This window comes from Sapajus apella, unplaced genomic scaffold, assembly GCF_009761245.1.
Source record: "Sapajus apella isolate SASKATOON/1434 unplaced genomic scaffold, GSC_monkey_1.0 scaffold20, whole genome shotgun sequence".
NCBI lineage: Eukaryota > Metazoa > Chordata > Mammalia > Primates > Cebidae > Sapajus > Sapajus apella.
In genome coordinates, this window is record NW_022436960.1 from 26,929,869 (window position 1) to 26,954,958 (window position 25,090).

Genomic DNA, 25,090 nt, shown 5'->3' on the forward strand with positions numbered 1-25,090 from the left:
AAAAAAAAAAAAAAACATATTAGGGAAATAAGATGTTCCCTCAGTAGGTGGTACTGGAAAAACTGGATATCCATATGCAGAAGAATGACCCCCCCCATCTTTCACCATATACAAAAATCAAATCAAAATGGATTAAAGACTTAAATGTAAGACCTGAAACTATAAAAACTTCTAAATGAAACCTTACATAGCAAAGGAAACAACATAGTGAAAGGATAAACTATAGGAAAAGATATCTACAAACTATTCATCCAACAAGGAACTAGTATCCAGAATATGCAAGAAATTCAAATAATTCAATACCCAAAAAAACAAAAAACCCCATTAAAAAGCAGGCAAAGGATCTGAAAACAATCTCAAAAGACGACATACAAGTGGCCAAGTATATGAAAAAATGCTCTACGTCACTGATCATCAGAGAGATGCAAATACAAAACCACACTGAGATATCAACTTACCCCAGTTAAAATGGCTACTTTGAGCCTGGCCTGAGCTGTCACTTTACTAATGGATACCAAATGGTTAATAGTGTTCCTTAAGATTCTAAAAACGAAAATGCTTTCTTTTCCTTAACCATAAACCCCAGGAGGCCATGGCTATTAGGTGAAAATCCTTTCTGCCTAGAGGTAACACAAAGCCCCATTTCCTCTCATTTTCTTCCCATTATAAAATGGTACCAGCAGCTTCAAAACAAAGAGATCAATCACCAGCTAAGAGTCACTCCTCCAGAGCCAATACAGTTGAACACCTACTTCTAAAATCAAAGGATTTTTTCACCGATAACTGAAGCCATTAGGAGTTGATATAATAAAAACTATATAAGTGAATTTTAATTCCTCCAAACCTTGAGATCACTCAGAAAAGTAAAAACTGCAAACAAATCCTCTAAGCAAAATGAGTCAGGAGCTATGGTAGTTATCTTGCTTCCCACTGGGAGTCTTGGCAAACCTTAGGAGAGAGCTCTGAGGCAGAGGGGAGAGGAGGAGGGGCAGGTAGGCTTAGCTCTCTGCTAAGTAGGCTTGGGCATTTAGAGGGAGATGCCTATCTCCTGATGGGAAGTCCTTAGATTCATGATTTAGTTCTCTGAGTCCAAGCATTAGAAAATGTGTTTGTAAACACCCCCTACTATGAGTCTTGTTATAGGCACACACAAATACCCCATCTGGATGAGACAGGCTTAATTAGCAACTGTTATCAAGTTATATGTTCTTCCCCAGAAATCAACTTTGTTCCCTATGTGGGGAACTGTGCACTGGTCCCATATGCACTGGGTGCAATACAAAAAGTATAAGATGTCATCCCTGTCCCAAATGTTCCATGAGTCAAGAAGATACAGAGTTCAGTGTATCAGGCCTGTATGAAATCCACGTAATTGGATGTCAGGCTTAATCTGAAACAAGAGACCACAATGGAGGGAAGAAGTAGGCATCAGTGATGGAGACACAGAGTTGTTCCAGGGAGAGGCTGCATACAGGGTCCAAAGGTGAAGCTGAAGAGGAATCCCTCAGCCATGGGGCAGTTCCAGCAAACTTTGCAGTTTTCTTGCCATCTTGCTGGTTTTTATTGGGGCATTATTAAGGCTGCTCTGATAAGCATGCATAAAGCTTACTATACATGTCTAAAAGCTAAACAGAATTGTACAGACTCAGGAAGTGCTGAGAAGGAGAGGTCAAGGAAGCTTTATGGGCAAAGTGGGGCTTGTTCTGGATTGGAAACATAAAGGAAAAAACATTCCAGAAGCAACCAGATCCAAGGTGTGGTGATACTGGCGATGGCACATAACTCTCCTATAGCAAAATGTTGTTACTTGACCATCATATTGTAAGGGTCCCTGGGAAACATCTTTCGGAGTTTGAGCCCTTCAGCATCCATTACTCTACAATGCAGGCCTTAAGTGGAAGCTGATGCAAGTTGATCAAAATGTGGCAGTTTAAAATTAAACACAAACAATCTGAAATGTAAGCATATGACTAGCTTGCAGCAATATGATTTTTTTAGAACATCTTAAATTTTTAATCCTTTCTTTATGGGTTACCTAGACTACTTTTGATTTAGAAAACTATAGAAAGTTAGTAAGAGCCACAAGTGAATGCCAGGCAGTAGCACGTGTCAATTTTCCACAGAGTCCTGAATGCACTGCTTGGGGTCTCTGCTTATACTTGCTGGAATCAACTGCAGCAGATTTTAGTCCATGGTTTGCTTTTCTCCATATTTCTTTGCAAACTTTTCAGAATTCTTACAGAATTTTTTACAATCCTTAGAGTACTCTTCAGCTAGGGTCAGCCCGAAATGGATGCTAAGGCTGGGGTCGTTCACCCTAGGACAGCCTGGATTACTTGGTCAGTTTTGGTTACTGGCTTCCAGTTTTCTGCATTAATTACTAAAAAGGACAGACCTGCTCCTTTTTGTCATTGTTTGGGTGATAGATCTTTGTTTTAACTGTGGTCTTCAGGTTAAAGCGCGTACTCTGCTGGAAAGCTGACTTCCATTCTGAAGGCCTCCTTATCACACGAAGGGTTGTCAGGAACAGTTAGCCCTAGCCAAGTCAAGAACTTAGCTTCCTCAAACCTGGATGTTATGAAGTTTTTTATTCCACATGTTCGGATTACTTCAAGCTCCTTCATCAGCCTCCTGCTAGCTGCCATCTTGAATTTGGTGCTGCTCCTTTCCCTAGCAATATGATTTTAAAGGTCTAGTTGGTTCCTTTCGCATAGACAGCCCAGCCCCTGAATACTCAGCTGCTCTCCCTAAGAGGTATCATGACACCTACACACCTAGTTATCCCCATTTCAAAGAAAGCCCACAGCTGTCTCCCCAGGGCAATCTGAAACACAAGACACACACCTAGGCCAGCCACTGCTGTTGCTGCTTTTATGACCAGCTGTCAGGACTGCTGGCCTTCCCTTCCCAGAAGGGACAGATTAGATGCTGGGGAACCTGTGGGGGTATGAGTGCTCTCACCGGCTCAACTGTCAGAGCTCCAGTCCCTGCCCTTTATTCACAGATCTTTCCATTTGGACCAGGGGTCCTTCCCATCAGGTCTAGGTAGAGCCAGAGGAGACACAAATGCATGATTTATTTTTTTCTTTAAATGTTGTGAGTCTGAGTTCTCCACCTAATGGCCTACGCATTTACAGGAAAAAGAATATACTCCTGCTCCGTCACTGAAGCTCAAAACTTCATCTTCAGGTAGGATAAGACAGTTGTGGCATTTTTTTCCTAGAGCCCCTCAACTCAGGAATCCTCCTTGACCAAGCACTTGGGGAGTCATCTGTTTGAGTTAGCACTTTGGAAGATACCTATTTTCTGTCCCTGTGTTAAGGAGGAGAGGAAGAAACTACACGGAAGAGAGTGATTACAGCTCAAACAAACTTAAAAGCCAGAAAGAAGAGAAGGCCTGATCCTAGAATTCAAGAGTCCTAGTTTATTCTTTAAATTACCCTCCTGAAATTCAGAGGCACAGCCCTAAGACAACAGCTGGAAAATGATTTCCAATTTTGGCTGACTTATTGCCAGGTAACATTCCCTAAACTTGTTTTAAAAAAAGAAAGAGTCTTAAAATATGCAACACCAAGAGGGACAGAAATAGGAACAAGTGACGGTAGTCCTCAGGCAGTGCATCTCTCGTGTTCTCTCTTAAAAGCTGGAGTCACGTCTCCGAGTGTGGGAAATGAGCACAGCCTGCTGGGGCTGCCGCCTGATGGACGGAGGGGGCAGGACCCTGCATAGCTCCTGAAGAGCAGCAAAAATGTGTTCTCTCCAAAAATAAACAGGGGGCAGGAATGACTGCGAGTAAAGAGTTGGAAGCACGTGACTGGTGGTTGCAGTCCTGAAATACCAGCTTTCTACAAAAAGGAGCCTGTGAGAGGCAGAGAGTGGGAATTTCAGGAAATGGCCTCTTTATATGGTCTCATCCGAATGGGCTAGGATTCAATAACTGGAATTACCATGTCAGAGGGAGTCTTTAGGGCCAGACTTGTTTCTGATCTTTATATGGTTCCCCCAGATTCTTAAGATGCCAAAACAGAAAAGATGCTGCAGTGCCAAAAAAGGAGCCTTCTGCGACAGAAACTTCTCACACACTCTCAGAAGTCCTGGAGAAACTCCACCCTAACCCCAAAATATGAATCAGGCCAGGAGTTCTAAGTCCAAACTGCAACCTGTTTCCAAAACTCAGTCCAAATACACGCATAAATTCCAACAGAAAGACATTTAGTTAAGCAGAATCGATTACAGACTGCACACATATCCATCTTCCAGCTTCTAGGGGCAATGCAGCTCCCACATTCAATCACAGATTACTGACTAAAAACAAACTTCCCTTCCTTTCTCCAGCAATCTTAGAGAAGATCCAAGAAAGTTGTTCTTTATATGCTTGGCAAGTGACAAGGCTGACAGTTATATGGTATGTGCATACGCTGCAGGGCTGGCATCGATTCCTGCAATCTGTCCTCCACGAACAGTTCCAACTCTGCCAGTTTCTTCCTCCTACCTCAACCCTGGGTCTGACAAGTAATCCCTCACAGAACTGAGTTTCTCCATAGCAGATTTAAGGTCATAGAAGGTAATGGATCACCCAAGCTTATAACTGAATTTCTATGAATAAGCATAGTTCTCTCAAGCTGAAATGGACATATCAAAATGCAAACTCTATTTTACGTATAAGAAAGAAAACTGATCATCAATGGATGCTAAAGCCATTAGGTGCAAGACTGACTGGTGAGCAATTGGGGATTCTCACAGTGCCAAAGAATCAACCCATATCTTACGTGCTAGTTGTAGAGGATAAAAATGTTCCTTAACAATGGAGATATCGATCACTATCCTAAGCCAGTGATCAAATTTAGCAGCATTAACAGTGGGACGTAATGTGCTGCCACCTGAAACACATGGCACCACCCAGGAAAACTTCCTGCCTGAAACATTCAACTGGAATCTAATTAAGCCTTCCAGTTACTGGAAATCAGGTGAGAAAGTAATAAGTAAAATGACACTTGGAAGAAAGAAATCAAACACCCAGGATGTGGGAAACTCTGGCAGAAGATTACTTTCAAATGTCCTAAAAAGATAGTAGTGGGCCAGGTGCAATGGCTTATGACTGTAATCCCAACACTTTGGGAGGCTAAGGCAGAAGGATCACCTGAGGGCAGGAGTTTAAGACCAGCCTAGGCAACAAAGTGAGACCCCATCTCTACCAATAATAATAATAACTAGCCGGGTAATACCAGCTACTCAGGAGGCTAAGGTGAGAAGATCGCTTGAGCCCAAGAGGTTGAGGCTGCACTGAGCTATGATCACGCTACTGCACTCCAGCCTCGGTGACAGAATGAGAACCCGTTATTAAAAAAAAAAAAAAAAAAAAAAGTAGAAGTGCGGGAGTTAGCGCACTATTCTAAATTAAAAGAGACGTAAAAGAAACACAATTGTGTGATTCTTGATTGGATTCTGGTGTGAACAAAAGAGCTATGAAAATACTTTGAAGACAACAGTGGAAAATAAATCTGGAGTTGGTAATAGATGGTGTTAGGAAATTATTCATACTGTTAGGTGCAGACTTGCGGCTTTCTAGGAAAATATCTTTTTTTTGAGATATATGCTGAAGTATCTAAGTAACGTGTTATGATGCCTATAATTTGCTTTGAAATAATTCAGCAAAAAATTACGTATAAAACATATATTCTATTTTTTAATATTTTCTAAATTATAATTTAAGCAAATATGGCAAAATGGTAGTAATAGTTGAATCTAGGTGATGGATGTATGTTGTTTATTGTACTAATTTTTTTCTACTTTTCTGGATATTTCAAATTTTAATGAAAAGTTAAAATGAAATGATGAAGAAACTAGACACATGAAGTTTTGGTTTAACAAAAGAGAAAAAAGGCAGGGTTGGTACGTTTGAGGGCACCAGCATGGAGGTTGTTCCTCAATGCATGTGCTCAGTGAAAAACAATGGAACATTCTCCACTTAATGATTGGTAATTCCTAGCATGCTGGGAACCAGAAAACTAGTCTACACTCAAACACAGGGTCTCGAGATCCCTGCCATGACTACAGATGATGGGGGAATGTACTTCTAGATAAAAGTGTCTCCCTGCCCACCCAGCTTCCTGTGGATTATATTTTAATTGTATATACCTTAAACTGGGGAAGAAAACAATGTAGTAGAAGAATACTAGAGGCCAGGCGCGGTGGCTCACGCCTGCAATCCCGGCACTTTGGGAGGCCAAGGCGGGAGGATCATCTGGGGTCAGGAGTACAAGACAAGCCTGGCCAACATCAACCCTGCCTCTCCTAAAAATACAAAAAGCGGCCAGGCATGGTGGGGTGCACCTGTAGTCCCAGCTACTTGGGAGGCTGAGGCACACAGCAAGACTCTGTCTCAAAAAAAAAAAAAAAAAAAAGAACACTAGATGAGACACCAATAATCTGGCTTCTAGTCCTTGCTTTACCACAGACTACCACCACAATCTGGGTTTTTCTTCATGGTAGAAATGATTCCTCCCACTTCTACCATTCTGTGATTCTATGCGTGTATGAATTGTAGCAATTCAAATTCAGGTACCTAGGAAGAAGGTATCTAAGCAAAACAGATGTAAATAGCAATGCCAAACACTTATGCATTTAAGCTGGCATGAAGAGGACAGAGACAAAAACAGAGAATACAGACCACAGAGAGAAATGAGAATATGTAAGCATAAGGAATTGACTGATGGTGAATAAGCCAAGCTAGGCAATTAGAAATAATATATTAACAAATTCAAAGTTAATGATAAAATAATAATATCCAATGTCTACGGAGGGTTTATTCTACATGAAAGCTTTAGGAGGATTATTTGCTGAATCTTAGGATATTATGAAGTGGGTACTACTACATACTAAGTTTACTGATAAGGAAACTGAGGCTTAGAGATTAACTCAGTTAAAAATCATACTATTTGTAAATAACAGAGAAGGATTCAAACCCAGGTCTGTCTGATACTCCAGCTTTGCAATGAAGCAGATGACAGATACAAGATTGACTAGTGGCTAGCTGCATGCCAGCTAGAACAGGCTTGAAAAGACAGAACCACCACAGAAAAGAACCAATCTGGGGTGAAACAAAGACCCCAATAAGAAAGACTAGATCCATGCCATCCAGACAGATAATACAAATATAAGACCTGACAAGACCAAACCGAAAGGACCACCTCTTTCATTTATTTTCCAAATGATCAATAAGATAGGAGGTCCAGAAAAATAGCATGCTCTAATCCTTACCACTTTAATGAGGCAAGTCAAGGATTAGATTGAGGGAAGGGTTAAGGGCAAAGTCAGAATTAAAAAGTGACGCCAAAATCATATTAATAACAGCCTGAACACTGTGCCACGCTGTGTTAGGCTGCGTTCAGTATAAACCTTTGCACTTGGAAAATAGCTGTGTCTTTACTGCATACTACAAGATATTTTCCTTATACCAACAGTGGGGGAGCTTTGAAGAAGGAGGGACTGAATCAAGGGGGACATGTGATTTTGCCACAAGGAAGCAAAAGGGAAAAGCCATAGTTTTAAAGGTGGGGAGAGGGAGGCAGAAAAGGAAAGGAAGAGGGAGCAGGAAGGAGGGACAATCCTGGGTTCAAATTCTAGAACTGTCTCTTTCTAGCTGGGCAGCCTTGGGCTCATGATATCTCCACTGAGCCTCTCTTTCCTCATGTGTAAAATGAGAATGATCATAAGTCCCTTCCATGTCTATTGTAGACACTGGAGAAAATCCCTGACACAGAGTAGACTCATAATAAATAGTAACAATAGTGGCTACCATATCATTTTCAGAAATAATAATAAGGGTAACAAAATGCAGACTTCAGAAGAGAAATCCTTAATGCTTAGGGTTGAGACAATGGAAGTTTTTGGTGGCCAGATGTTATAGGGCCATTTACTTGGTGGGAGAGAGGGGTGGGATGCATATATTTCATTCTAGGGATCCAATTATCTATTCAAGTTTCCCTGAAGAGAGAGAGAACTTTTAAAGTCACTTGAATCAAGAAGAGAAAACCACAGTTCTGTTGCTCACTGAGACATAAATGCCATGCTCAGTACAGCCACGGTGTCTGGCAAATGCTCTAATGGTGTTGCACTTCCCAAATTGTCACACATAATCTATAACAAAAAGACCCACATCTCACAGCTCAATACACAGTCGTCAAATTGCCCACTTTAAGTGACTCATGGGATAGGGCTGCCGGTAGTTTGTTGAAGAGGCTGATCCAAAGAGAACAGATTTCAGCCCTGAAAACTATTCTTGAAATTCATCGTGGACTTTCCCACCTTGGATGGCATCTTCTTAATCTCAATTACATCCTTCTGGGTCATCCTAAATCAGCTCTCTTCTTCCTCTTCTTGGGTCTATACACCTTTCAGACACTTACAAAAACATGCCCCAATCCCCTGTACTTTTTGCTATTCAGCCAACATAAACATTCTTTTCAACATTCATCATAAATCAAAACCTATACATTTGTGTCATTCTCTTAACTCCCTTCCGTTTGATAAAATTAACCCAGCATGTGTGTAGCCAGAAATGTGCGTAATATTGAAGGTGTAAATTCCCAACACTCTAAGAAGCAACCCCTCCTGGCACATGACTTACTGACTTTGTATAAGCACAGTCTAGACTTGCTACTTCAACCAAATCCAGGATGGAATAACTTGGAGCAAGTTGAGAGCAGTAGAAGCACGCTGTAACCTTGATGCTTTAGGAAACCTGATCTCTCACAAGACTCCTCATGGGTGATGATAGAAAAGTAGTGAGGGTGGCTTGAGAGAAGCATTAACCCATGGGCTGGCAGCCCCCACCATGTGGGACCTACAGAAGAAATGCCCAGCTTCATTCTCCACTCTGTGTCACACAGTGGTGAGACCAGAGACACTGCAGGTTTCACACTACAGTTCTTAATCTTGATTTAGTTGTGGGAGAAGACACTATAAGCACAGAACAAGGTCATGGTTAGCAAATGAGCACACGTTTCACTAACCCCACTATGTACCCTTTGAAAAGTGGCCTCAGGACAGGCACAATGGCTCACACCTGTAATCCCAGCAATTTGGAAGGCCAAGGCAGGAGGATTGCTTGACTTCAGGAGTTCAAGACCAGCCTCGGCAACAAAGTGAGACCCTGTCTCTACAAAAAAATAGAAAAAAATAGCCAGGCATTGTGGCGCATGTCTTTAGTCCCAGCTACTCAGGCGGCTGATCTAGGAGGATTGCTTGAGCCTAGGAGATAGAGGCTGCAGTGAGTGATGATCTCACCACTGCACTTCAGCCTAGGCAACAGAGTTAGACTCTGTCACCCCCCCAAAAAAAAGTGTCCCCAGTAATCCTAAAAAAATATTTTTTAAACTTAGAACTGTTTCCCAAACTTCTGGATTTCATGGACTGTCAATATTTCAAAAAGCAAATTTCTGTTTGTGTGTATTGGCAGTACAGCTTAACAGCTTTTAATTTTGTTAACGACATTTTTTGTAAACCATTTCTTCTCTCCATCATTTCATGAAACAATGGACCTTTCTAATCTCCCCAAGATTAGAGCAGACACAAACCAGGATAAGAAATCGCCCTTTAAATGGGATAAATTTAGTTTATGAAAAACTTACTACATTGTTCTTGGATTTCTCCTGTCAGTAAAAATTTCCTTACGCATACACCAGTGATAAAACATGCTACAGTCTCTTTTTCAGCTTATCAGTCCAAACCCCAGGTTAATTTCTCAGGTTCTCTTCCCACCCTTTCTTAAACGAGCAAGGCTGAAGGCCGGTTCCTCTACTACCTCAGCTGACAATGGCCTAACATGAAAGGCAGGACCTAGGAACAGTCACTTAATCCATAAATTTTCCTACTCAGCTTGAGGCTGTACAGAAAGACCCTCCACATTTCTGCCCTTTAAATAGCACACTGCCAACCTTTCTAATTCTAGAACCCTTTTAGATTAACCTTTCCTAGTGCTCAGCACAGCATCTGCATGGATGAACACTTGTATTCTGGTGACTTATCTCTGGTCTCTGGGCCTCTTTCATACCCATGTTTCTGGTTATTGCTTCCAAGTGCACCACTGGTGTTAGAACAGTTTCTGTCTCAATAGCTAATGTATCAGAACTTCCTTGTCATTAGTCCCAAGAGGAAATGGACACAATCTGTCTCTGCAGCAACCCCTCTCATTCTTTTCTCACCAATAATATCACCTGATAGTGTATGTTGAAACAGTCCAAAAGCAGTTGGCACATAATGAAAGAGTAGTTTGTATTCAACTAATTTTCACACAGATAATAATTACAACTTTGGACAAAACATATAGAAGATATGGAGGGCAAACAAAAGCAGGCAGAAACTGGAGGAGATTTTATCCTTGAAATAAAATAACTGGACTGGTAAAAATCTATGCTCAATTAGATTCTCTGAGTGTGAGTGCACTCGGTCTGCACAGCAACTGGGTAGCTGGAACTCCAGCAGAAAGCTGCAATTTTACTGGCTTTAAGAACAAAGCTTAGGGCTGCTAGAGTGGCTAGACATAGGGGGAAATCCTGAGAAGGAAGGAGCCCCCAAATATGTATACAAACTTCTCTAAAATTCTTAGTCAATACCTGAATTGTACATGCATAAAGGAAATGCCAAGAAACCCAGTGAAAAGCAACTGCTGAAAGGATAATAAAAAGCTGAGTAGAGATGAGATTTTAGCTGCTGCATTTGTTTGTACAATGCCTTCTGTACAAACAAAAATGACAATACATATGAAGAAGCATATATACGGAGTACAGGGGTTGGAGTTCTTCGTTATCACTGGTTAAGTTCGGAGTTTCAATTCCACAAAGTTAGAGGTGCTTGGTACAAACATCGGGTCTCTCACTGAAAACCCAGAAGGGCCATCTTAGGAGTAAAGACCATGTCCCAGGACTATGGGATTTGCTCTAGGACAAAGGGCAAAACCAAAATAGACCCAACCTAATACAACCCAAAACCAAGTTCCCACAAGTTTAAGGTGATCCACAAATAGTTTAACTGCTTACTAAAACAAAAATAAATACTTTACAGAGGAAGGTAATTCCAGAGTTTCTGTAATTTTCCATCCACAATGCCTTCTGTACAAGCAAAAATTACTAGACATATGAAGAAGCAGGAAAATGTGACCCACAGTCAGAAGAAAAAGTAGACAATAAAAACCGACCCCAAGATGACCCAGATGTTAGAATTAAAAGACAAGGACTTTAAAGCAGCTATATAAATATGTTCAAGGGCTTATGGGAAAAGACGGCCATAATGAAAGAACAGATGGGAAATCTAGGAAACAGAAGCTATGTAGGAAAAAAAACAGATGGGAAAAATAAATGGAAATCTCTAATTTAAAAGTAAAATACCCAAAATGAAAAAAATCAGTTGGGCTTAACAGCAGTTTGAACACAACAGTAAAAATCATCAGTGAACTTGAAGATAGACCAACAGAAAACACCCAATCTGAAGAACAAAAAGGACAAAAGATGGGAAAAAAATTAATAAGGTTTCAGGAACAAAAAACACAGGACAAAGTTACAGAACAATATCAACCAGTCTAACACTTATGCAACTAGAGTCCCAGGAACAAAGACAGAGAAAATGGGGCAGAATAGATATTTGAAAAAGTAATGACCTAAAACTTCCCAAATTTGAGTAACAAATATCAACTTTCAGATGTGCAAACCTTAGCGAATCCTAAACAGAATACGTACAAAGAAAATGATACCCAGTCACATCATAATCAAAGTGCTAAAAAGCAAGTATAAAAACAAAATCTTTAAAGCAGCCAGAGAGAGGAGAAAAGACTTATATACAGAACAATCAGGGGAAAAAAATGGCCAGAAGACACTAGATGGAAACTGGGAGCTACTAGAAGAAATAAAGAACAACAAAAAAGGCAGAATTTTTCTAAATAACAACTGCTTAAAGTAAAATGACAAAACTGGGCCAAGGGTGGTGGCCTTATCACTGGTTACATAGAGTTAATATTATACCACGGCCGGGTGTGGTGGCTCATACCTGTAATCCCAGCACTTTGGGAGGCCGAGGCAGGCGGATCACTTGAGGTCAGGAGGTCGAGACTAGCCTGGCCAATATAATGAAATCCCATCTCTACTAAAAATAAAAAAATTAGCTGGGCGTGGGGGCGGGCACCTGTAATCCCTGCTACTTGGGAGGCTGAGGCAGGAAAATTGCTTGAACTGGGATGTGGAGGTTGCAGTGAGCCGAGATCGTGCCACTGCACTCCAGTCTGGGCAACAGAGTGAAACTCTGTCTCAAAAACAAAACAAAACAAAAAACCCAACAAACTGTATTGCAGAGTTCTTAACATAAGTAGTTTTAAAATATATGCTATTAAAAGCACAAAGGACTGGAGAGACAAATGGACTCACATGGCTGCAAGGGTCTCACATTTTATATACAGTGGTATAATGTTTTTTTTTTGAAAGAGAGTCTCACTCTGTAGCCCTGCTCTGTAGCCCAGGTTGGAGTGTAGTGGCGTGATCTGGATTCACTGCAACATCTGCCTCCCAGATTCCAGTTCAAGTGATTCTCCTGCCTCAGCCTCCCAAATAGCTGGGATTACAGGCACCTGCCACCATGCCCAGCTAATTTTTGTATTTTTAGTACAGACGGGGTTTCATCATGTTGGCCAGGCTAGTCTCAAACTCCTGACCTCAGGTGATACCCCTGCTTTGGCCTCCCAAAGTGCTGGGATTATAGGCATGAGCCACCGCACACGCCGTGGTATAACATTAACTCTATGTAACCAGTGATAAGGATATATATTTTAAATCTTAGAGCATCATGGCTTAACCACCTCTTACAGATTCCACATCTTGGCCAGGCATGGTTGCTCACACCTGTAATCCCAGCACTTTGGGAGGCTGAGGTGGGTGGATCACCTGAGGTCAGAAGTTCAAGACCAGCCTGGGCAACACAGTGAGATCGTGTCTCTACAAAAAATTAAAGTAAATAAATAAAAACACACACACACACACACACACACACACACACACACACACACACACACACACAAATGGCCAAAGCAAAATGGAGTATAGGGATTGGAGTTCTTCCTTACCTTTGGTTAAGAGGACAAACAAAAAGAGATGCAGGAAAAAGAGAAATAGTGAAGGAAAAACAGAGGAAGCACAAAAAAAAGTATAAAAAACTATACTTAAAAGCCAATGAAGGAATTAAAATGGAACATAAAAGCAATGGGCTAAACACAGTGATATAACTCTCTATTATACTGGGTAAAGGCATGTGACCAGAAATGTTTCAGTCTATCACCAATGACATTCAACATCAGTCAGGACCCTTTTTCTGTAAAGTATCATTATTTTAAGAATATTTTACAAGCATTCTGCTCCTTCTCAGTAATTATTGACGTATCACATAATAAGAAGAAATCTAGCCTAGCTAATGATTTCAATGAAGCTTTCTGATCACAATCTTATGGTTTCTAAGAAGATGAGATATTCTAAATTCATAGCACACTCTCTCCATCTCCTTGGCTCTCCTAAACCATGGCTTTCCCCCATGGACTTCATTGCTCTTGTAGCTCTTTCAAGTAGAGCCTGCTCATTCTTTAAAACCCCACAAACCCAAGTCCCAAGACAATTTTCCTCTTTCATTCCCCAAAGTTCCTCTAGACCGTTACTCTTCCAAATTATTATGAAATACTTCTTTCAAAACTCATACCATTCAGCTACGCCACCTCTCTCCTTCTTCATTCCTGTCACTAACAATCCCCTGAGCACACACTGACAAAAAATTTGGGCATTTGGCTCCTCTCCCTATTCTCATTATTTTGAGCAAAGTCAGTGTTCATATGAACAATTCTAATGTTTAGCCTCATGGTTCCCAGACCCTTTAAATGCCAGTGGCCTTGCTAGTTTTTTAAACTCCAGTCAAAACTGGACCTGCTCCAGCTCTGAAATATCCAGTCCCCTCCTTCCCTTCTTATCTAACAACTTCCTTCTTGGAGTCACTTCTTTCCCTATCAACCTAGCTCTTTCCCAAGGTCTATGACATCATGCCACCCCACCTTGTCTCTTACCACACTTCCCCTTGCTATGGCTAGAATGTCCCCTTCAAAACTCAGGTTGAAATTTAATAGCCATTCTAACAGTATTAATATGTGGAATATATATACACTTTTTAGAGATGGAGTTTTGCCCTTGTTGCCCAGGCTGGAGTGCAATGGCATGATCTTGGCTCACTGCAACCTCCACCTCCCAGGTTCAAGTTATTCTCTTGCCTCAGCCTCCCAAATAGCTGGGATTACAGGCATGTGCCACCATGCCTGGATAATTTTGTTTTTGAGATGGAGTCTTGCTCTGTCGTCCAGCCTGGAGTGCAGTGGCTGATCTCGGCTCACTGCAACCCCCGCCTCCCGAGTTCAAGCAATTCTCCTGCCTCTGCCTCCTGAGTAGCTGGGATTACAGGCGTGCACCACCACGCCCAGATAATTTTGTATTTTTAGTAGAGATGGAGTTTTACAACATTGGCCAGGCTGGTCTAGAACTCCTGACCTCAGGAGATCTGCCCACCTCAGCCTCCCAAAGTGCTGGGGATGTGAGCTACCATGCCTGGCCACGATGTGGGACCTGTAAGAGGTGGTTAAGCCATGAGAACTTCTGCCCTAATGAATGGATTAATGTCATTATCACTAGAGTGGGTCCCTTATAGAAGGACAAGTTCAGCTCCTTTTTGCCTCTATCTCTCATATGCCCTCTTGCCCTCCCACTTTGTGCCATGGGATTACTCAGCAAAAAGGCCTTCACCAAAGGTCCTCACCAGAGGCCCTCACCAGAGGCCAGCACATTGATCTTGGACTTCCTAGCTTCTTCAAAAATTATCCACTCTGTGGTATTCTGTTAGAGCAGCATAAAACAGACTAAGACACCCCCCTAAAGCCTAAATCAAGCCAACCACCTGCTTCCACTGTGTCAAGACCCAGCCTGCATAGGGGTGCTGGATAAAACTGCACAACCATGCAACTTAAGGCTTAACAAATGCATATTCTGCCTTCCCTCAGCAGGGTCCTACCTGGTCTCCTTGCTTCCAGTCTCACCTGCCTCAAATCTATATTCCATACCTGCATGGGCCCCTGAGAGTTACAGAGAGTTCTCAATAGTGAGGGGAAGCTAGGTTTCAATCAGGAGGCATTTCTATGTATTTCCAGTAAATTGCCTAGTAAGATCTCTGAAGAAAGGCATCTGAATATCAAAGACTCCAGTAACTCAGCTATGATTTCTTTTCCAATTATAAGTATTTGCTTTCATACCTGATTTTGAATCTATAATTTTGAATTGTTTTTCTTAAAGAAGGCCTCCAAATTGCATACGCTTCAGGACTCACAAAACCTGGACCTATCCCTGTGCAATTGTTGCCAAAGTGCTCTTTCTAAAATGCAAACCCAATCATACCGCTTCTCTACTGAAAATGTGTTTGCACTTGGAGATACTGAAGGGTCTGGATGTCAAAAAAGGAATTGGGAGTTCATGCGATAGGTTCTTCACAGAGACCCCGGAATATATGCTGATAACTCCCACATCTGTTATCACTAGTTTCCAACATTCTCTCTTAAGCTCCATACCAAATTTTCATCTTGGCAGACTTCTTTGAAAATCCTGAAGGCAACTCAAATTCAACCTGTCCCAAAGTGAAATAATTATCCTTTCTTGCTCCCCAACTGCTGAGACTCTTAAATTCTCAGTCTCAAAAATGTCATTATCCATACAGTCTTTTCAGCCACACGTGGGCTCAACTCCAGACTCTCCTCTCTCCCACTTCCAACAGCCAATCTGTTACCACATCCTCAAACAGGTCTCTTGTAACTGACCCCTTCTCTTTATCCGCCTCTGCCAGGCTTTTGTTTATTGTTTCCCAAAGTAAGGCACATATGCCACTAGTGAGATGCCTGGAAAAGGAAAACAGATGAACCTTTATTGCCAGTTATGTATACTAAGAAAAATAAAAATATCACAAACGATAATTTCATTGAAAAAGTTTCTTTTTAAAAATAAATGCATTTAAGTATAAAAGGAAAGTTGATTTAAAGAGAAAAGTTAATGTGAGTGGTATGTATTATAACTGCAAAAATGTAACTGTAAAAATGATGGGGAAATGCCTGAAGTTTGGGAACGCTGCCTTGGTTGATGCCTTCATCAGCTCTCAGAAGGAGTGCTCCAACTGCCTCCCAGTGATCTCCCTGCCAACAAGCTCTCCCACTCTATTCTCCATGTAGCTGCCAGCTGCATCTTCCCTAGAAAACAAAGTCAGTAATGTCATTCTCTGCTTTAAAATCTTTGTTGGCTCCTTACAACATAGAAAATAAACTCTGATTTCTCCACTTGGAATGCCAGGCCTATGTTCCCAATACATGAAATGGTCTTACCATGCCTTAAAAACCTCAGGCCCCTGTGCAATGGCATGCCTTAGAACAGGCTCTGCACGCTGCCAGAAATGGCTTTTTGCCCTTCTTGCTCATTAGCAAATTCCTACTCGTTCATGTCAACCCACTTCAAGAGCTGCCTCTCTTAGAAACGCTTCCCTAACTCCCAGGCAGGGTGAGGTGCTCCCGCTGGGTTCCCGTTCTCAGATACTACTTCAGAATTATAATTTTTGGTCTAGGTGTATGGTTCCCCAACTAGAACATGAAGTTTTCTTATTCATTTTTGTATCAGAAAGTGTATATTAAATGTAGGATAAATAAGTGAATGAATAAAATTCTACTTATAAAATGTAAATTAAAAAATACATAAATGTGCCAGGCATGATGGCTCACGTCTGTAATCCCAACATTTTGAAGTCTGAGGTGGTAGAATCACTTAAGGCCAGGAGTTTGAGACCAGCCTGGGCAACACAGTAGGATCATGTCTGTACAAAAAAAATATATATATATTCACACACACACACACACACACACACACACACACACATAAATGAACAGGCAAAGCAAAATGAAGTATGGGAGTTGGAGTTCTTCGTTATCACTGGTTAAAAGGACAAACAAAAAGAGATGCAGGAAAAACAGAGGAAGCTCAATAAGAGAGAGGAAAGAATAAAGAAAGAGATGTCAGAGCCAGGCACGGTGGCTCATGCCTATAAACCCAGAGCTTTGGGAGGCCAAGGTGGGAGGACTGCTTAAGGCCAGGAGTTCAAGACCATCCTGAGCAACATACTATGACTCTGTCTGTACAAAAAATAAAAATAAAAACAAATTAGCTGGGCTTGGTAGTGCATGCCCATAGTTCCAGCTACTCGCAGGCTGAGGCGGGAGGATTGCTTAAGCTCTAGAGTATATGTTGTAGCCTATTCACTAAATTATTTCAATAAACGTTTACTGAGAACCCACTCAGGATGTACTGTGCCAAGAGCGTGTGGCTCCCTCTCTGATTGCTCCCTGAAATTGCACGAACCCCTGCTGCTAAATCTAATAGAACGTGCTCAGGTCTTGCCTTCCTGGACCCTCTCGGCAGCATCAAACACTGCTGACCCCTCACTCCTTCATGACACTCTCACTTATCTTGGCTTCTGGACACCACAGGTGCTTGGTTTCTCTCTCCTCTCTGGCCATCACTCCTGAATTTCTTTTGGTAAGCGATTTTTTGGCTGTGTGTTTCCTAAACGTGAGTGTTCCTCAGCTTGTCTGTTCCTCCACTTCCGTCAGAAGCCCTCTCCTCTTCCTCTAAAACTCTCTCTTAGAGAGTTGGGCTTCCATTTGCCACCTCAATGCTAAGGACTTCCAAATCTCCAGCTCCAGCCCAGAGCCTGATATACACAAATTCCACACATCGAAGCCTCTTGGGCATTTCCTGCCAGTTGAATACATCATCCCCCACTCCTCACACCTGAGGATTCATTTAACCAGCACTTACCGAGGCCCTGGAAAGTGCCAGTCTCCAGGGAGCAGAACAGGCACTTTTGCAGCTTGCAATTGGTCAGGGAGATGGGACTAAATAAGGACACAAACATTGTGTCCTTATTACAAACTGTGATAAGATTGAAGTGATACAAACATGATTATAAACTGTGATTGAAGTGATAGGGAAAATGTGAAAAAAAAAAAAAAAAAAAGAAAGAAACAAGAGCATATAATAAAGGGACCTCACTTAAATCAAAGAGTAATATTTTTTGAAGGAGTGATACTCAAGTCAAAGGATAAGAAGAGTAGTCAGCCCAACGATGACTAGGGGTAGATATTGTAGAGAAGGATTCTTTCTATTCTAGTCGGTGAAACTCTACTATTTCAGGGAATTACTCTAGGGAACTAGACATCATAAGAAGTAGGGAACTAAAGAGGCATGGTAAGGAGCCCAGCACAGCTATAACAGCTGACAGGTATAAAATGAGGCTGGCCATGCAGACCCAGATCATATAGGGCTAAGTTAAGGATTTGGGTTGTTTTTGTTTTTTTGTTTTTTTTTTTTTAAATCTTAAGTGCAGTGAGAATCCATTAAAGGGTCTGACTGTGAAATGACTGATGACACATTTTTACAAGACCACTCTAGCTAAATTGCAGGACCGTGGGAATATAAGAGGAGGGACCAGCCGGGTGCAGCGGCTCACGGCTGTAATCCCAGCACTTTGGGAGGCTGAGGTGGGCAGATCATGAGATCAGGAGATCCAGACCACCCTGGCCAACATGGTGAAACCCAGTCTCTATTAAAAATACAAAAATCAGCCAGGCATGGTGGCGCATGCCTGTAATCTCGGCTACTCGGGAGGCTGAGGCAGGAGAATCACTTGAACCAGGGAGTAAGGTGTTGCAGTGAGCCGAGATCATGCCACTGCACTCCAGCCTGTGTGACAGAGCAAGACTCTGCCTCAAAAAAAAAAAAAAGAGGAGGGACCAGTTATGAGGCAACTATTGAAGCCCAGGTGGGATGACAGTGGCTCAGATCATTTCTCTAATTTCCCTACCACCACTCCCCACCCCAAACACACACTTTTATTTTCGAACAGAATTCTATTGACAGCCATGGATCCTGTCAAGTCTCTGGGCACTTTGCCTAAATAGAAGTCAATTCTCATTACAACAAAGGTTATCATTCCCATGAAAAGTTTCACGTACCAAAAAAAGACTTCTGAACACAACCAGTAATCTATTTACTCTAGAAAGGAGTCACAGTAAATTCCAACATTACAATAGAATCTGAAATCCTCATGTACACCTCAGAGATTTTCTTGACCAGCAAACAAAATGCATAGAGAAAGGTATAGTGGCTGCAATGAAGATGCAGCAATAAAAGACAAGGCTAAAAATACTGAAAGCTCACTGTTTAGCTCTCATAACATTACCAATTATTTCAGTGTCATTGACCTCATACGGGTCATTTGTGAAAAGGCAAAAGGGATGGTTTTCAGACACTTGGTCCATTTGTCAAGGAAGGCAAAAGGGCTGGTTTCAAATACAAAGTCACCTATAACCACCCTCTATCACCTGAATGGTCAACTGCTCCACTCACAAATCCAACATGCCATGCTCGCTCCCTTGTCTCCAGAACTTGGCTCATGCTCATCCCTCTACCTGGAATATTCTTCCCCCTCTTCTCTTGGCTAATTTCCACTCATCGTTCAAGTCTCAGCTCAAACATGATTTCTTCCTGGACCACTTTTTTGGACATACCTTGAGAATAAAATGGGCTCAATGTGGGTACTCTCATATCTTCCATAATCACCTCTACCTGACACTTCTCTGCAGGCCCCTAGGTCAAAGTTCTAGAAGGCAGGGGGTATGTCTGGAACCACTCACTGTATTTCAAGCTCCAAGCACAATATCTGGCACATGGAACGCTCCCAATCAAGTTTCACAAATGAATAAATATTTCCTTTTATCCAAGGTAAATGAGGTCACCAAGGTCACTCCTGCCCTCCTCATTTTCCAGTCATCTGCCCCCAGAACAAAATGATATCAGTCAGTAATAAAGGATTATTCTTTGGAAAGACTGTCAGCCTCCAGACATAGGGTTGCATTTTGTTGATGGAAAGGTGTTGGCAAACAACTGGCCAATGGCATAGGCAGAAATGCTACTACAAGGGACAAATAAAATGGGTCTCAAGTGGCACAAAGAATTCTTGCCAAAAGGATTCCCCACTCAAACGTTTCTTTGCCATAAGGGCCAGTTGTTAGTCTATGAAATATGTGTATCTCTGTATGGATAGAACTGTAATTCAGGATAAACTGATGATACATCCTAATTCTCCCGTGACACAGATAAGGACAGTAATAGTTAGCAAGTGTTGGGCACTGCTCTAAGAGCTTTGTATATTTTATTTAATCCACCAATAACCCAATGAGATAGGTATTACTATCATCTCCATTCAAGAGATGAAGAAACTGGCTTAGAGAGGTTAAGTAACACACCCAGGATATACACCTAGTAACTGGCAGAGCTGTGATTAAAGATAAAATGATCATCTTTTCTGCTTCTCAGATTACACAGAACATGAAAACAACAGAGGACTTATGGTGCACTGGGCTAAGCTCTTGACATATATTTCTCATTTACCTCCCCATATAGGTGAGGAGGAGAATCTAAAAGTGCTCTTTCAGCACCAACTTGCACTCTGGGTCTCACAGAAGTCAGCAAGAAAGCATGTTTTCCTGGGATACTTGAAGAGCCTTTGACAAAGCCAGGGCCAGTGCTAGTGGAGAATCTCAAGATGCTAATTTCCAATTGCAGGCTCTACCCTGAGACGACATTCCCTCCCACACAGCGGCCGGCCCCAGGGATGGGTCAGCGATGCACATCTGCACACCCCAAGGGAGAGTTCAAAACCAAAGCACGCAAAGCATGACATAAATATGAAGTGTGGAAAACACATTCCTTATGAACAACTCCATATCAAATTCCCTGCATCCCTCTTCGGCAACGTTATCAGAAGCATCATTCAATCCAGCCGATTGGAGAGCAGCTAAGAGAAAGGCTGGAAAATGTGACCAATCAGGAGAGTTATTTTTGTGAGAAAGAGGAAAAATGTCACCAAAAAGGGTCAGCAGATAACCCTATTGGGCTGAAAATAACTGGTGGCTGGCAGACCAGTAAGGGGACAGGCGGAGGGTGAGAGACGTAATGTAAAGTGCCAAGGGAGCTCCGGCCGAGTGAGGCTGCTGGGGGATGAGGAAATTGGCCTAATTTGGGAACATGAGCCCAGCAGCATTTCTCAGATTCCTGCGAGGGAATCTGGCTAACTTTCAGTTCTGTGTCCTCAGAGGAACAGTAAGGGGATGGGGGGAGAGAAAGGGAACAGCTGTGACTCCAACACTCCAACACTTCTCTAGACTACTGAACGAATAAGGATGACCAAAGTGAGAACTCACTCCCATTCCAAAAGGACCCCAAGGGAATAACCCTAAGTCTCTCTGCCCTCTCCAAAATCCTCTTCTCTGCTCGGAGGTCCATGCTTCTTCCCATCTAGCAGATAGGAGAAGTTAGGCACCTGAGTAAGTCAGAAAGACTCTACTAGAGTCACAGATTAACTGAATGCTTCCGACGAGTTACCCAGACTCTCAAAGTCTCCATGTCCTCACATGCACAATGTGATGCTAAGACTACCTTCTTCAAGAGTGACCACGAGGCTTGACTAGGACATTGCATGTAATTAACAGATAGCTAGCAACTGTTCCAGTGTAAGCTAAGATGATGATTATTAACTTAGACAATCCACAAAATGAAAGCTAAGCCAAAAAGAGGTCTAGATCCCAGCGAGAAATGCTCAAACAAAAGATGAGCTAGCCCTGGAGAGGTTTTGCCAAAGATTACTTTTGCCCAGATTCAGCAGAATGTAACTTTTTGGTAGAAAGCGTCTGGGTCTGTCCTTGAAAGAATTCTGTAAGGGTACAATCATTTGAATCAATAGAAGGTGAAGGTGAAGGCAGAGAAATCTAGCTTAACTCTCAGACCTATCCCCACAAAGAGAAAGTTATACATCACAGACATAAACACTCATCATAGAACTATCTTCCAGCAAAATCCTCAATACCTATCATTCCAACCTGAACTGCTAGCTGAACCACACTTCTGGTGATCCAAGCCTGATTTGCAACAGGTGAATCCCATTCCCCACTGGCCCAAAAGAAATACAGTCATCAGCTTTCTTAGTACTTACCATTTCTTGAGGGAGTTCTATGTGCCGGATACTGTGCTAGGTACTTTACATGCATTACCTAATTTGATCTTCACAACAACCCTAAAAAAGTAGACACAATTCCAATCTACTCCACACTAGTAAAATTACACAAAGAGTTCATCTTTCTGGTAAATTTTAAAATTAGACAGTTAAGTGATTTGAAATTTACCCAATGACCAAGCAAACAAAGAGACTTTTCCTCTTCTCTCAGAGCAGGAAGAAGAGTTTAATTACCTGGACCGAACCACAGGCATCCTACTGGCACCATGTCCTAAGTGGTTATGAGACAATCAGAAGAAGGACAAGATCAAGAAGGGAGTCCACACAGGCCACTCAATCAGATATCCTGGAACTTAGGGCAGACAATTTTTTCACTCAACTCCAAATTAAAAACTGGAGAAGAATATAGATTTTTTTTTTAAGCTACTAAAAATCATTCTTTTCATACCCAGGGCTACCAAAAAAAAAAAAAAAAAGTCTTCTATTTGTTTTAAATTGACATGTCATTTTTGAACTCCTTAATTAAAAGCCATTCTCCTCACCTCCCTTACCAAGAAACCTGATGCTGTGGTGTGATAATGTGCCCATTAAAAATTCCCTTGAAACTTAGAGTATGACAGTAAGATCCAGTTCTGACCAATGAAATGCAACTAGAATTCTCCTTAGTGAGGTCTCTGGCTACTATTTTCCTGATAAGAAGGGGTACACCCTTCTTACTGGCATGCACCTTGAACTCTTCAATTATTCCCTCTTTTCCCACCTAGAATGCATATCTAATCCCAGGAGAAGGACCAGCCATCTTGCTGCCATGAGAACAAAAGTCACAAGCTCCAGATAGCAGAGTAGGAAGCTGGAAGGGGCTAGAGCAACACAGGGCATGCTCTAGGATGGCACTCACTCTGCCCTGCCCACCACTGGACTCGTTGCTATGTGAAAGAAAAATTGCTCCTGTTTCATTCAAGTACTGGAGTTGTTTCTGTTGCAGGCAGCCAAATTCAATACTAATAGATAGAAGAGGCCACGTGAAAATCAATCCAACCTACAAGACGGGAGTTTTAAACTCAAATGGAAATGGGAGCCGGGCAGATCAAACGTGAGTAAATCTGAGCAGGTGTATCAAAGTACTAAGCAGTGAACTGAAGAAGGATGGATGCATGTAAGCTACCATCAGCTGCAGCTCCAGCCAATTGCTGCCATGTGGGAATGCCAATCCAGCATTCTCAGACTTCTGATTTTAAAGAGAAGTTTAAAATCTGCATTTCCATATTACATTTCCTAATTTATAAATGTGAACCAAATTTTAAAATTCTTAACCCTGTATGGATCAAATAAAACATGACTACAGGCCAAATTCCACCTGAAAGCTGCTAGCTTTCAACCTCAGTAGAGAAAGTTAAGGTGGAATAAAAAGACCACCCAAGTTCTAGAGAAATAATAATGGTTGGCAACATACTGAGCATTTGTTTGTCAGACTGGGTTAAGGGTTATATCACTTTTTCTTTCTAGCCATCCTATGAAGTATGGAATATTATCCCTGTTTCACCAACAGGAAAATAAGGCTTAGCAAGATTAACTTGCTCAGTATCATAGAAACTAATGTATGACAGGGAAAGGATTTCAACCCAGGCTGGTATAAGCCCTAGGCCTGTGCTTTAACATACTATTCATAAGACATGCCTGCTGCAACTAGAAAGCACAAAACCTCTGCTCTGGGTTGGGTGTGGTGCTCACACCTGTAATCCCAGCACTTTGGGAAGCCAAGATGGGAGGATTGCTTGAGGCCAGGAGTTTGAGACCAGCCTGGGCAACATAACAAGACTTCATCTCTATAAAAAAAGAAAAAGAAAAATTAGCCAGGTGCGGTGGTGCATGTCTGTGGTCTCAGCTACTCAGGAGACTGTGACTGGAAGGTCACTTGAGCCAAGAGTTGAAGGCTGCAGTGAGCCATGATCATGCCACCAGCCTGGGAAACAGAGCAAGACACTGCCTCAAAAAAAAAAAAAAAAAGGCCACGGTGGCTCATGCCTGTAATCCCAGCACTTTGGGAGGCCAAGGGTGGTGGATCAAGAGGTCAGGAGTTCCAGACCAGGCTGGCCAACATGGTGAAACACTATCTCTACTAAAAATACAAAAATTAGCCAGGCGAGATGGCAGGCACCTGTTTTCCCAGCTACTCGGAAAGCTGAGGAAGGAGAATCGCTTTAAACTGGAAGGCAGTGAGTGAACTGATTGCACCACTGCACTCCTCCAACCTGGGTGACAGAATGAGACTGTCTCTCAAAAAAAACAAAACAAAACAAAAAAAAACCCTCCGCTCCAGATAACTTCTAGCCAACCTATGGATAAATTAGTTGCCTCTGAAAAGACGTGCAAATCAGTTCTAAGAGACTGTGGCCTTTCTTTCTTTGCTGCCCTTTAATAAAAGCAGCAAAGCACTGTCCCAATACTCCTTTATTCACTAATTTATTGAATGAATGCTTGCACAGCGCTTTTCAGTTTATTAACGTGCTTTTCAATGCATATCTCACTTACCCCCATATCAATCTGGAGGTATTACTGTCACTATTTGACAGATAATGAAGTGGGGGATTAGAGAGATTAGTGGACTTACTCATGATCCAGGCAATTAGCACCCAGTCTTCTGATGTGAAGCCCTGTGTTCTTTCTGCTTCCTTCACCAGAGCTCCCAACTCTACTACCTTGCTTTAAAATAACCATGTGTTTCAACTAATTTCCACTTAAGTCTAAAGTAACTCTGGCATATCTGACAGTTCCCAGGTACCATATTTACATTTACACGGATATCGTCATCCTAGAATATAGTCAGCAAGAGGACAAAAATAAATACATCAAGTAATAGAATTGGAATGTAAATGGGCACACACACAAGTCTTGGGATCTAATTTTAGAAAGAAACAGC

The 25,090-nt window shown here is 41.9% G+C and overlaps 1 protein-coding gene and 1 pseudogene across 3 annotated transcripts in view; both read right to left on the reverse strand.

Moving 5' to 3' along the window:
* IFT43 (intraflagellar transport 43) overlaps positions 1 to 25,090 on the reverse strand; it is a 98,725-nt gene that overhangs the window by 67,474 nt on the left and 6,161 nt on the right. The window lies entirely within an intron of this gene.
* Positions 142 to 5,102, reverse strand: LOC116557667 (annotated as a pseudogene).